The following is a 14,340-nucleotide window of genomic DNA, read 5'->3' on the forward strand; positions in this document are numbered from 1 at the left end:
AGTCATAGTATGAACCTCACTTGTCCACCATGCTTTCCCTGACATGATAAACTGACATGATCCTCACTGAAGCTGAGGACCAGAATATGTCTGTTCTCTCTTAGGGGTCCTCTCAGTAGGAGTTGAGAGTGACATAATACAGTAAAGAATAGTGCTCCTTATTACCCCATCCTCAGCAGTAGCTTCTAACCTTACTGGGCATATCATTCTGAGCAATGGGGCATTTTGCCTCACTAACTGTTTTTAGTATCTGATGAATTCGAGTGTTAGTAAAATGCTTTTTGTATTCTCAGCAGTCATTTTATGTCTTTTTTGTAGAAATATCAATTCTGATCTTTTGACCATTTTTAATGTTTTTGTTTGTACCCTAATGAGTTGTTTCATTTCCTTTTGGATTTTTGGATATTAACCTCAGATCATACACATGCTTTGAGAGATTCTTTCCAGAAAATGGCTCCAGCTGCTCTGATGCTTCATCCTATTTTTCTAACTCCCTAGCTATCTCTGTTCCACTTCTTTTACCCTATGTTCTTGACATCTGCTGTTAGAACTTTTCTCTCAAATAACAATGATGATTTTCCATTGTTATTTGATGGTTCAATGTTATATGGTGGTTTCATAGATAACTATCTGGTACAACATGTCTTATGAATTTAATTTTAGTAATTAAAACAATGAGGTCATCAGAGTCAAGGTGATGAGGACATTGTCTTGAGATACTCAGAAATGAAGGACTCAAGAAATAATAGTGGTCTATAGTTACTATTTAAAATTGATGTTAATTATTAACTATAGGATATTCTAGCCAAAAAACAGAAACCTATTTTTGTTCAAATATAGTTTGAAACAGATAAATTAACCTTCTAATAGTAAAATACTTCATCCACCAGGCTGTTTTCTTGGAAATCTGGAGGTCTATAATGTGTCTTGGCAGTCAACAAGGTCTTGCATAACCATGTACTGATGAGTTAAAGTGTAAATGTAAATAAATGAAAAACATACGGATTATATTTTCTTTGACACACATGTGAAAACTTTGAGAGAAAACACATGTTGCACATATGCTGTGGATTCAGCAGATGGGGAAGTATGAACAAAATATCCTGCAGCAGTTCCCGAAACCCACAAAATTCACAAGAAAAAGGTTTCCAGACAAAAAGAAACAGAAAACAAACCAAAAGAGAAAAATAACAAGTAAAACATGTCCATAATTATCAATATTTAGCCCATGCAACTTGTTTGCTTGAGAATAAAATAAATTTGTTTATGAAATAAATCGCTTTAAGTCAACCATAACCTTACTAGTTTAATTAAATAATGGTATGTATCTTGTTCCTAAAATGCATTAAACTCCAATATGGGATCATCTAATTAACAGGGAACAGTGTCAGCAAATATTTCTGAATACTCACACAAACAAACAAAGGGGAAGCTTTATTTAGCCATCCTTTATTTTCTGTAATAATAACTTCTATGCAGGACACTAGCCAGTTGTATGTATTTTTTAATGTCTTTATATTCTTGATAGAACTGGAGTCCATATCATGACATCTGTTTAACAGACACAGAGGCTGTGAAGACAACAACAGTCCCCAAAACTGTACAGCAGTAAGAAAGACATGAAATATTTTATATCAAACAAGAACCTGAATGTAACTAATTACATGAATGTTAACTTATAGCCAGAAAAATATATTTCATTTCCCTATTTCCTGACAAAATAAGAGGCAGATGGATATTGTCACATGAGAGCAAACTCACCAAAATGGTCTTCACTATAGCATTAGTGATAATAAATTAATTTGAATGTAAACAATCAAGTGGGACAGAGTGTCCTGCCAGAAGCTACAAAAACACATTTCAGAGCAATGAAGTAGAAAGTGTTCAGGAAAGTCCTAAGGAAATAATAATCTTTATATTCAGAGATGTCTATACTGTAAAAAAAAAAGGATTTTCCTAGTGTGAAGTACGTGGTTAGGATGTGTTAATGACCAAGAATCTTTGTATTAGCTCTATCCAGTTAATTATTGTTACTGTTGATATTTCATAAAGATAGCTTGGGAGAAAGAAATTAGAAAATGAATGGTTATGGTAAACCACATCATAAATCTAGGTCACTTCAAGAACACAAAACAGATTCAGACACCTTCCCAAATGAAAATAAATTCTTGGAATCACTCCTAGCCTTTCTAAGCAAGGGTCATCAATCTTTGGAAATATGGAGTGAGATTTGAGATTGAATAGTCATTAGGGGGGGAGTTAAGTTAATAGTAAGTATAATATCATAAATGTAGAACTAGGCATCCATAACATGGAATCTGGAGGTCAACATTTTCATCGTATACTTCCTAAAAGTTAGACAGTATAACATTCTGGAAGATATAGTTAAGTAATCATAAACTAGCCATTCCAAACTGGTTTCAAAAATAATTATCATTTTAAGATTATCCTTAAAAAGCAACATCTTATAGATGGCAAGATACTTCAATAGTTAAGAGCACTGGCTGTTCTTCCAGAGAATACAGGTTTGAATCCCAGCACCAATATGGCAGTTGACAACCATCAGTAACTCTAGTTCTGAGGAATCTGACACCCTCTTCTAGCACCCTTGAGATACAGGCACACACATGGTGTACAGATACCTGCAGATTTCACAGTGAAAAGAAAGTATTCCTACCCAAACTGAATATATATTTTGTCATTTGTCTATTCAACAGTATCTATTATGGAATGACAACCCAACATTGAGCAAGTGGACCTTGGTTTTTTTTAACTAAAACTAGAATTAATCTTTATGAATTGGGCATTCAAAAAGCTCTGTGCAAAAAACATTGGATCTCACTTATTTTTATCAATCACAATGTCTGGCATGAAATGGAGGATCTTAGAGCACTGGGTCAGTGGCTGGGCAAGTGACATTGTGAAAGACCCTAGCCCTTCAGGCTTACACCCTCAAGCCTCAGGAAAAGAGAAACTTCAAGCACCAGGAAATGAGAAACTAAAACTCTAGTTCCAAGGGCAACCTGACTTAGCCATTGTTCAATCTCCCCTGCAACCATATAACAATGTAAAAAAGATTTCTGTTAAGAAATGTGCTCAACTGTGACTGGGATAGTTGCAGGTGTTCCAGGAAGGACCACCATGACCTATGTGTAAACTCCACTCCCGCCTTGATACCCGCCCCCTTGAGGTTTCAAGAAGAATGTACCTGTTGACGTAACTGTAGCCCCTCTGTGATCACTCTGTGATCAGACCATGATCTTGTGAAACGAAATTGTATGGGAATTGTAATCTTGTGGGGTTTGTGGGTTTTTCCTTTAAAAACCCCCATGTGGCTGCAGTAAGATGCGGCTCTTGCTCTTAGGAGCAGAGTTTGCCCTTCTATATAGAAGCTTAATAAAATCCTCATGCTGTTGCATCAACTGGACTGGAGTCTGGGTTCTTGGGGCGCCCACTCGAGACCCCCAGATTTTGGGGTCCAACAATTGGAGAACTGATCTGGAACAGTTTTCATCTGCTCCTCCTTTATGTCTTATTCTCTTTTCCAACTTTTAGACCAGCGGCTGCTACTTCACAGTTTGAATAAATTGACTTAACAAGATATCACATGAACAATTTTCTTAAAAAGAGACTGCAGTGTATGATATAGAAAAATATATTCTAAACATCCATATGGCATGAGAATTAAGTTAGGAAATACCTGAACAATTGGCTTTCCCCAAGAGAAAATGATTGCATCATAAGCTGCAAATGTTTTGGTTTTTGACATGTGTATAGCACCAACATGCTCTAGACAAAATGAATGTCAATGTTGTTTCCACAGTAAAGACACCTAGCCCTGGGGGAAGTTGGAAGCCTACTATTGTCTAAAAGGAACAATAATTCAAATTCAGTTTGAAATCCTTGATCTTGAGCTCTAAACATATACTTAGGCTTTTCCCAAAACTATCATCCTGAGAAGTTTTGCTGCCATGAGCAAGTATCTGCGTTTGTAATTCTTTCTCACTGAGGAAAATCAAACCTGAGAAGAGACCTCACTTGTATACTGATATTATTTCCAGGTATTCGATGGTATCTTATTTAACTCAACTCTTTCATTTTGTTCATGAAAGTACAAGTGACAATGAGAAAATAAATTCTACTAAACAACAGTTTACTCATAATTATTACAAGTAAGAGCATTTCACAACCAATAATAAAAAATGTAACAAAATATATTTTCCTCTAACCTGTTGCCAGCAAGTTTATTACAGGAATTCACTGAAAAAGTTTCCTGTTAAAAAGGTGAGTTTTTTTTAACAGTCATCTCTCTTTTCATAATCCTGTTCAAATATTTTCAGGTGGGCATTTCTCACTAGTGGTAGTACTTGGTTAGAACAACAACAACAACAACAACAAACCATTAGAATGGAATAATCCCCCATTACTACTTACAAAAAATAATTAACTCCAATATAAAGCTGAAGCTATAAAACTTATATAAGAGATTATAGGAGGAATGTTTCATGACTCGAGACCTTAGCAAGAACTTAAGTGATTTGGAAATCAAGTACAGACAACAAATTGAAAATAAACCACGGAATTTTATCAACAGACAAAATTTTTATGAAACAAAAGAGACAATAGTACAAGTACAGTAGCACAGTCTACAATACTAGAGAAAATATTTAGAATCACCTCTGACAAGAAGCTAAAATCCCAAATATATAGTGTTCTCAGTGAACACAAGAAGAAACATATATTTAAATGGACATTAGCAATAAACAGACACAAAAATGGGCAACAGGGATGTGAGTACATGTTCACAATCACAAACCAGAAGGAAAATGTAAATTAAAACAATAGATATTACTTCAATCCAGTTACAATGGACATTATCAAAAAAGGCTATTTTTACCCAGCAGTGAGATAAATAAAAATTACTGTAGTGAAAAGTACTGTGCAAAATGTCAGGTTCTCCATGCATCATATTATCCAACAAGCATAATGTTTACATACACAAAGGAAATGGAATCAGTCCACTTGAAAGACTTCAGCACTTCCACAATATAGAAACAACAAAAGTATCCATCAACTGGTAAATGGATAAAGAAAATTTGGCATGTGTAAACAACGGAATATTATTCAAACTTACAAAATGAAGTTTTATGATTTCTGATAACATGGATGAAATTTGAGAACACTGTGTTAGTGACATTAACCAGACATTGAAATACAAGTATTGCATATCATTATGCATGTAGAATTTTAAAAAGTTGATTTTAAAAAAATTCAGCATAGAATAGTTATGAACAGTATGTAGAAATTAGATAAGGGGATTAGAAAAGATTGGACAATGCATACTATATTACAGGTAATATTAAAATCTCATGCTATATTGTATAGTAGAGTATCTACTATATAATATAGTATAATATAATATATAAAACAATATATAATGATAAAAATATTTGAAAAACTTAGAAGAAAAGATTTCATTTGTTCTCAACACAAAAGTGATAAATATTTGAGGAGATGGATAAGTTTACCCCAATTTTAACATTTCCAAATGTAAATATTTATTAAATAATAATACTGGCTCACAAATGACCATAAGCATTATATCTCAATTAAAATCAATAAAATTACAATTTCATGTTTGAAAAGCAAGTATAAAGATACACACACAGGCTAACTGAATTTACAATTCCATTATACTTTATATTCAGTCCAATCTTAATTCCGTTTCAAATGTTAATAAATTAGGATGTAATCATGAACCTAGAGTGAATTATTCAATGATTTCATGATGAAACTTTGTTACCTGCAGGAACCAGGGAGCTGGCCTGGCCTAGCTGCCTTAAGAAGCATATGTCATAGGATTTTTGGGTTAGAGTCCATAGCTCCTGGGGCACCATGTACCTTCCAGTTCCTGAGAGACTGATACACTCCCCGAGGAGATGAAACATTTAGGTTAGGCCATTTTGTGTTTCTCTGTTTGTTTCCTTAGTAGTCAAGGAAGCTTGGAAGCTTGACAGGACAACTGGTCTCAGACATTAATCTTGTGTACCCTGTATGTCTTGCACACTTAACTGTATCCTGCAACTCTATTGAGCCTAGAAATTGCCATTATACTCTGTTTCTGACAAAGGTATAAAAAGTTTGATTGCTCTTAATAAAATTGTCATAGTTTGCATTGCTGTGACCACTCCAACCCCAGCCTGGTTTCATTCCTTGTGGCTGTATCAGGTGGCCTTGTGTGAGTCAGCATGGGTGCTTCCAACCCTCAATGTAAAAATTTCTCTCATATGTAATGTACAGCTGCTATACATATTAAATTACATATACAAGGTAATTGTTTCCCCCATGACAAGTACAAATGACTATGCTTGTCATTTTTCTTGCTTTTTTTATCACATCTACCCAAATGGTAGAATATGGAAAGAGTTTCAATGATAGTCTTTGCTATCAATGATATTTTCTTTATCCCATGAAGCTACTACACTGGTCTTGCTGAGTTATCTTTCTGAGTGTAAGTATCTTTGATATACTTCATTATATATACATCATTTCAGCATTCAGTAATGCTACACTTCCACAAATATGTTAACTTGGATATTTTACCCATTGTAAGGGTAAAGACATATTAATATTTTTTTAATATTTGAATCACCTTAAAAACTGTTAGATACAACTTTCAATAACATAATTTGATATGGCAAAGGAAAATAATATGATTAACAAATTAAATCATAGCTTCATTTAGTTTTACAAACAAAAGATTATTAAACTTCAGCTAACTCAGCTTGGTAAATAAAGAGAAGATACAATGTTTAGGGACATGCTTACATCCTGAAATGTATCAATATGTCAAAGATGATCTCTTTAGGCATGAAGCAGTTTTTCTCTAAGGATAAAGCAAACACAAATGATTAGTATCTATTTCATCATGAAACTGTATATAAATAAATAATATCTTATCAATGGATTAGAAGGCACATGAGGTTGATGCATGGATAACTAGAGGAAAGAAATGTGCATGTGTGGGTGGGTCTAGAGCCTCTTGTTTCTAATTCATTTGGAGATGATGACGTCAATAATAGAGTGGGAGAGGGCTTCAGGCTGACTTGTATAGCACCCTGACGGTGGAGAAACCTGAAGACACTTCTATGAGACCTTTGAAGAGCTGAGGACAGAGCGTGTGCAGGTCTCATTCATACAATCACAGCTACTGTCAGTTCATGTGTGCAGTAGCACTTTCGAGTCCAGAAAGCACTGTTTTGCTGAAATCAAACTACTGCTAACTCTTAAAACCTGTTGAACCCTCCTCTGAGATGATTGCTGAGTACTGGGTAAAAGGGGTATGCTACAGATGGCCCAGCTAGAGGCGAGTGCCCATGCTCCTATAGATGACTGCCTACCCACGCACATACTGGACTTGGTGAATTATTTTTAATTATGTGAGAGCACATGAAGTTAGGGAACACTATGGGGAGTAGGTTAGGGAAAGAATTATAGTGGGGGGGAATCAGGATAGATTTAATAATTTACTTTAAAAAAACATTTAAAATTATATAAACTATTAACAAGAACTGATACAAAGGCTTTTGTGAATAAGTGAAGTTGAAGAAAATGAGGAGAAAATGCCCAAAAGAAAGACATCTTTGAAACTACCAGATGGGAAGAAATTCTGAAGAACACTTGTGGGAAGAAGATAGCTGAAGAGTGTGCTTAATGAAGGATTTCACTGCCACAGCAAGGGGGGGAAGCAATAGTGACAGTCACCTCCAAAGGAGCACCTGAGACATTAGAGTATGCAAGACTATTCCCAGGTACCTGGGAGAATAGATTCTAGACACTGAAAGGGTTTCTTCATTTTTTTTTATATTTTCTATTGTAATAAATCTATTTTTTTCTTCTTGCTTTAATCGCATTGCTGTGGACTGGTCACAGAACATTAAGGCAATTCCAGTAGAAAGCATACTGAAGTTTCCGATGTTGTAGACTCTTCCTCGGTAGACATGCAGGAAACAGATTCTCAGAGCTAAGTCTTGCAGGGTAAGTGGAACTAATAATGAGTATTCATAAGAAATCCAGCAGCGACAAGTTGCCTAATGCAGGAGCAAATAATTTTTACTCAGAAAATTAGTTTAAATGAAAACAATCTAACTGAACTGTGAAAGTAGGGACATACTTTTATAGATTTTATAAGTGTTTGTGGTTATTCTGTCAACTTAAGAGAGATTATTTTCATGTCTATAGTTGACCTTCTCTAGTATGTATTTCCTTCATAGACACAGATATTTCTATAAGTAATAGATATCACATTCATTTGTATTTAATATATAATTAAAAAGAAAACTAAGTTACTGGTTGACACGTTTCAGCTTCTCATCTGGGAGAAATTCTGCATGCCAGAAATCTACTGGGAATAGTGGAATGGGCTTCCGTTCAGATGAAAATAAAATTCACAATGAAATCACTTCCTGACATCTTCCAGTTACAACCTCTATTTGAGGAAAGAAAGTTAGACAATCTCTTTTGAACACATTTTTCTCTCCACTTAAGATTTAAAGCTGGCAAACCAGAGAGCTGGTAAAATCCTGAATCAATACTCCTTCTGTGCTGGGGCTGTTTTCTCACATAAGTACTCACTAATGGTCCCATTAAAGTTGCGTTGAAAAACTCTTTCTTGGTGAATCCTCCAAAAATATGTCATTGAAGCTTTCATACACAAGAAGATGCAAAATACGTATCTGATCCACTCATACTAGAACCTATGATTTCTCAATGGTGAGTGAGATAGATGGTCACATGTAGTAAAGATTTGTAAGCTTTCCATAAGTCTCCTGCCTTTATCATTGTAGGAAACTAAATATTTATTTTGTATTAATTCCAGATGATTCCATATGTAAGTAAGGATATGCAGATACATACTTACATTATATGACCTTGACCTGAAGCTTCATAATCATTCAAATACAAAGATTCTGTGCAAAACGTACACTAGGCTATCTGCTTTCTTTACCAGTTGTCATTTAATTGTTCATTTTTATGGGTGTAATGTGATAATTTTCACACACATGTACAAGCAATAGTGATCAAATTTTAATTCTCTTTGCCTTTAATGTGTGATTTCTTTGTCCTGGGACCCAAACAACTCCTTTTTTCTAATGATTTATGAGATGTATTATAAATTTTAAAATACAGTCACTCTATCATATAATAGAACAGTTTAACTTCTTTCAACAATATAAATATATTTTGCCACCAATTATCAAAATCATTCATCAGGCTAGGCAATGATTTTTTTAGTAAAACCATGAAACACGGACAAAGGAAAAGTAGATTAATCAATCAGCTTGCAACAAATTATGAATCTTCCCTACAGCAAAGGAAATACTTAGGAAAGTAACAAGACAGTATGCAAGATGAAAAAAAAATATTTTCAAGTCATTCAATCAGCAAAGTACCAATGGTCAGTTATAGAAATAACACAAATTCAACAGAAAAGTGACCAACTAAATAAGCATTTCTCAAAAATCTACACACAAACTGCCAAGAAATTCACAAAATATGCACACCATCACTAGTCATCAGAGAAATGCAAGTCAAGATCATAAGGGTATTGTATATCAACTCACCATATTCATCAGAATTACAACCAAAAGGCAAAAGTAGCCAACACTGTCAGGATACAGAGGAAGAACTCACACACAAGGTTAAAGGCAATATAACTTAGCAAAACCACTATGGGGAAATAACGCAGAGGTTCTTCAAAGAATAAAACCAGTACTATCATATGATCCCTCTGTCACACTAATTGGTGTGTATATAAAGGAAACTACAATAATATATTAGGGAGATAGCTCAACATCCGTGTTTATTGCAGCAATAGTCAAACATGCAAAATTTAGAATGAACGAAGGTATATACTAACACATGAATCAAAATACAAAAAAAAATGTGGGTTATAGAAACAATGAGATATTATTTAGCAGTAACAACAAAAATCCTGACTTTTATGATAACACACAGAACTGAAGGTTGTCTTTCTAAGTAAGACACATTCTCACAATTTAGAAACTAAAATAGTTGAAGTCATAGATGGAAAAATTAGAATAGAATATCAAGATAGAAATATGAGGTTAGGATTCCCAGGATTGTAGAGGTGTAGAAACTAAAAACTGTGTAGCACTGGTTGATAAACATATCAAAGCTGTTTAATACAGTCTCCCTACCTATATGTTAAAGAAGGGCATTCATGATATTTTTCCTAAAGTGAAAATAGTCACCACAATAACTTCCAGACATGCAAAAGTGAAACAACGCTAACTCACTATTCCAATAAATGTGACATATAATATTTAGCCTTTATAACTAGTGGGTGCTTGTTACTGCATTTCACATGCTTTCAAATGTTTACTATGTTGCTATCTTGTCTTGTATTGGAAGCAACTTTCTTCCTTATGTTGACATAGCATATGGCATTTAGAAAATGATTCTTTTTCTTTTTTTTTTTTTCCTTTTGAGACAGGGATTCTCTGTATAGCTTTGGAGCCTGTCCTGGATCTCTCGCTGTAGCCCAGGCTGGATTTGAACTTACAGAGATCCTCCTAGCTCTGCCTCCCCAGTACTGGGATTAAAGACGTGCACCACCACCACCCAGCTAAAAGATGATTCTTTCATACAATTAAAATTTTAAGGGTTCTTAAATTATTAGGCTTCCAATGTTGTTCATAATATAATAGGAATACAACTCAATTTCCATTCATTTATGAGAGCACATGGAGCTGAGTAAAAAAGTATTTATTTAGTTCTGGCCAAATATTTCCTTATAATTTCTATTCTTTGCTTTTCCCTGTAGATATATACAACTGAGGTTTGACTTTCTAAGTGCTGTATAAGCCAAACCATATTAAATGTTCAGAGCAGAACCTGTTAATTTCTTCCCAATGCCTTGCATAACATTAAGATACTCAACAATAAGGATACATATTAGATCCAATTCATTTAATTTCACTATGATTTATAACAAAGCATGTGGGGAGCCAAGGAAGCCTTGAGCAAATGTGTGTAGATTAGATGAAGTCCTGAGTGAATGTGTGTTGTTCACATGGTAGTACACACACTGCCATGTCAAAGACCAATGGCTCTGACCCATAGGAAACTGTCACAACTTCTTCATGGGGGTCAGACTGGGAATTGGCAAAGTTTTTCCCCTTGTCTGGGTCTGAATGTTAATAGTGTGTTTACAAATGTTTGGCCATGTATAAAAAACCCATTAACTGAAGGTTCTTCCTCCCAGATATTTATATCCTGTGACTGCCCCATACAGAGTGCTCCTACAAAGACAACTTAGCTATTCTCCTTGGTGGTGGACACAATAAATGCAGTGAGGTTCTGGATTCTTGTAGTAGTTGGTACCGATTCATCAGGGAGTGCAGAGTCCATATGACCCCAGCATGTCTCTGTATGCGTCAGTTCCTTCTCTATTCCTCTTCTGACCCCAGTCAGTATTCTGAGACCAAGCCATACTGGATATGTAAAGGTGTTTAAACTCTCTGCTTTGGTTTTCTTAGCATAAGATGGATTTAAGAGTAGAGATCTAGTAGCAATGAGAGGGATTAATACAGAGAGAGATCTATATTAATAACAACATATAAGATACTCCCAAAATGCCTAACTACCACACTTCCTTTAGTCACTATTTTGAGACTTAAGGAGTCCTTCATGCTATCTGTGCTAGTCTACCAAGTTCTCTGCTAATACATGTCAGAAGCAATCTCATTATTCTGATTTTGACCAATCTCATTATCCTGATTTAGCCTATCATCACTACTGTAATCGGCATCTCAATTTGCATTGTACCTCAAATTGTTCACCTCTAAATTAGCATGTGTACAACTATGGCCGTTAGTTGTAGCCTTCTGAAATCATTTTGGAGATATAAACTGCTTGTCCAGAACATCAGTTTCTTACTCCTACTGAATTAAGGTCACTGTGTAAGTTGGCATGAAAGCTACCTTATTATTTGGTCCAAACTTTTAATTTTATTATCTATAACTATTGATGAAATGGCTTGTTTTGTGTTAATCATGATGGAACTATAAGCAAAAGTGTGTGTGTGTGTGTGTGTGTGTGTGTGTGTGTGTGTGTGTGTGTGTGTCTGTACTTTCCAGGTTTAAAAGAACTTTCCTATAATTCACATAATTCACATTCATGAACTCTGTAGTTACTATAACATTCTTCCACAATCTACCTCTGTTTGCAAGCTACCTCTGTTTAGCATATATGATTCTCTATACAAAAGGTATTTTAGATCCTCTAGAACTAATGAAAGAATGTAAAATACAATATAAAGCTTGGAAAATAACTCTACAATAAAGTTGCTTTTGATGCTGCTAAAATAGTGAAAAGTGGATAGAAATAATTATATGCATGTTTTTGTGTATACAATAAAATATTTTAAAACAAAGTCATATTTTTATCAAGTATGCAATAATTAGACCTTAACTTAAATGAGACTTTGCTTCATGTTCTTTAAATAAATAGTTATTTTGATATAAAGTATCAATTCTCTGACAAAAAAGCACAATAAGCTATAAAGCTATTTCCCCTATTACAGGGGAGGACAAGCAAGAAACTTGATTCAGTTCTTGTGAAAGACTTAACGAGGGAAAAAAACAGAGAATGGAAATCCTTAATCAGACCTTCAAACAAAAAAGTCCTTTGAACATAATGAAATAAGCAATTTCCTTCCCTCTTGGGGAAACACCATTTCAATCTTCAAGAATTTCCGATTTAGTCCTTGACCTTTTCAATGAGGTCATCACCAAAGGAAATGTCTTATTTCAAGAGAAACTGTAGACATTAGAAATTCTAGAGAGTTTGACTACAGACCATGTTAGATCCTATTGGTCTGAAGAATGTAACGGTTGTTTGCTGAAGAAATCACTTCCCATAGTCTTTCACAGTTCTCATATATATTATGTAAGTTTATAGTCATATCCCGAGCAAAGGTCCTCCATTCAAGTATAACATTTCAATTACTTTTGTGATTGATTATTTCCAGAAGTAATAATTTATTGACTGAGAATTGTCTAATTTAGAAGGATTTCTCTGTCTTAGAAATTTAAGCTGTTAAAAGAAACATAGTTGTTGAGGTAAAAAAACATTTGGTTCAAAACATTTCAATTCAATTCACTGTGAGGCTTTACCAAATTAAAATCAGGCACTTGCATAAATCTATGCATGTCTGTAAAATAATTTATTCAAGCTCCTTTTAAAATGTGAGCACATATAGGTAGCTTTAATGTTATCATTTCTAGCATTACTTTACCACTTTATGACTGGGATTAATGTACTGTGTCTAAGGGCAAAGATGGGAATTAATTTAAGATATGTGCATAATGAAGAATAGCAAATAAGGTAAGTATTTAAGTATGATAAGACATAATCTATGCCATAAAAATAATGGTTATAAAGGTTTTAAACCAAACATAACCTGGAGACCAGAGAATTATATTTTAAAATTCCTTCAGCTCCTTTATTCTAATATTAAATAGCAACTTCAATAAACATTAGAGTTAATTGGTGGTTGGCTACTCATTAAGTTATGAATAATATTTCTGTATAAAAATTGAATGGTTTGATATGAAAATTTGTGAGTGAGAAAGTAGTCTGTGTTTGTATAAAGTGACAGAAGAGGTCAAACAAGGCAATGGTTTCTGTTAAATACCACCCTAGGCCCCACCCAATGCTAAACTGTGGGGGATGCAAATGATACACTCTACCTGTAAGATGTTATACTTCATTGCTCATGAGTCTTGTCTCTGACCCATAGTATCCATGGACAGTTTATCTCAGTTCTAACATTTATCATTTCTACTTTTTAGCCACAAACATGCTCCAAGGAATGGACATTTTTCAGAAGGAGAATCCTGGATCTTGGACAATGATATGCACTCTAGGAGAAAAACTGAATTTTAAGTACAAAACACAAAAACTTTTGAATAATATTATGGCAGACACCTATCTCCTTCAAATCCAATACCACACCACCAGGTCATCATCACTTCTGGTTGTCCTATCTTTCAGGGACAAATACAACACTATCAAAGTTATTGTCCGTAGGCTACTAACTTCTAAGCCCCACAAATCCCACTGGTGAAACCATGTTTTTTATTCAATCAAATAAACAGTATTTTCATTGATAATGGTTAGCTTAAATCTTGGCAAGGAACCTAATCCTTTCCAATTATATTTTAGTTAAAAAAAAAGTGCTCAGATGTTCCACCCTAATGAAAAAAATAATAATAAAAGCTACACAAAGGAAACATTCTTTGTTGCTGAAAGCTA

General features: G+C 34.4%; 1 long non-coding RNA gene across 1 annotated transcript in view; it reads right to left on the minus strand.

The window, feature by feature from the left end:
* Positions 1-5,914, minus strand: part of LOC143268018 (uncharacterized) — a 56,620-nt gene extending 50,706 nt beyond the window's left edge. The window contains exon 1 of the long non-coding RNA XR_013043607.1: positions 5,804-5,914. This is a non-coding gene — a long non-coding RNA (uncharacterized LOC143268018). The remainder of the gene's footprint in view (positions 1-5,803) is intronic.
* Between the last annotated feature and the right edge of the window lie 8,426 nt (positions 5,915-14,340).

Source organism: Peromyscus maniculatus, chromosome 12 (genome assembly GCF_049852395.1).
Source record: "Peromyscus maniculatus bairdii isolate BWxNUB_F1_BW_parent chromosome 12, HU_Pman_BW_mat_3.1, whole genome shotgun sequence".
NCBI lineage: Eukaryota > Metazoa > Chordata > Mammalia > Rodentia > Cricetidae > Peromyscus > Peromyscus maniculatus.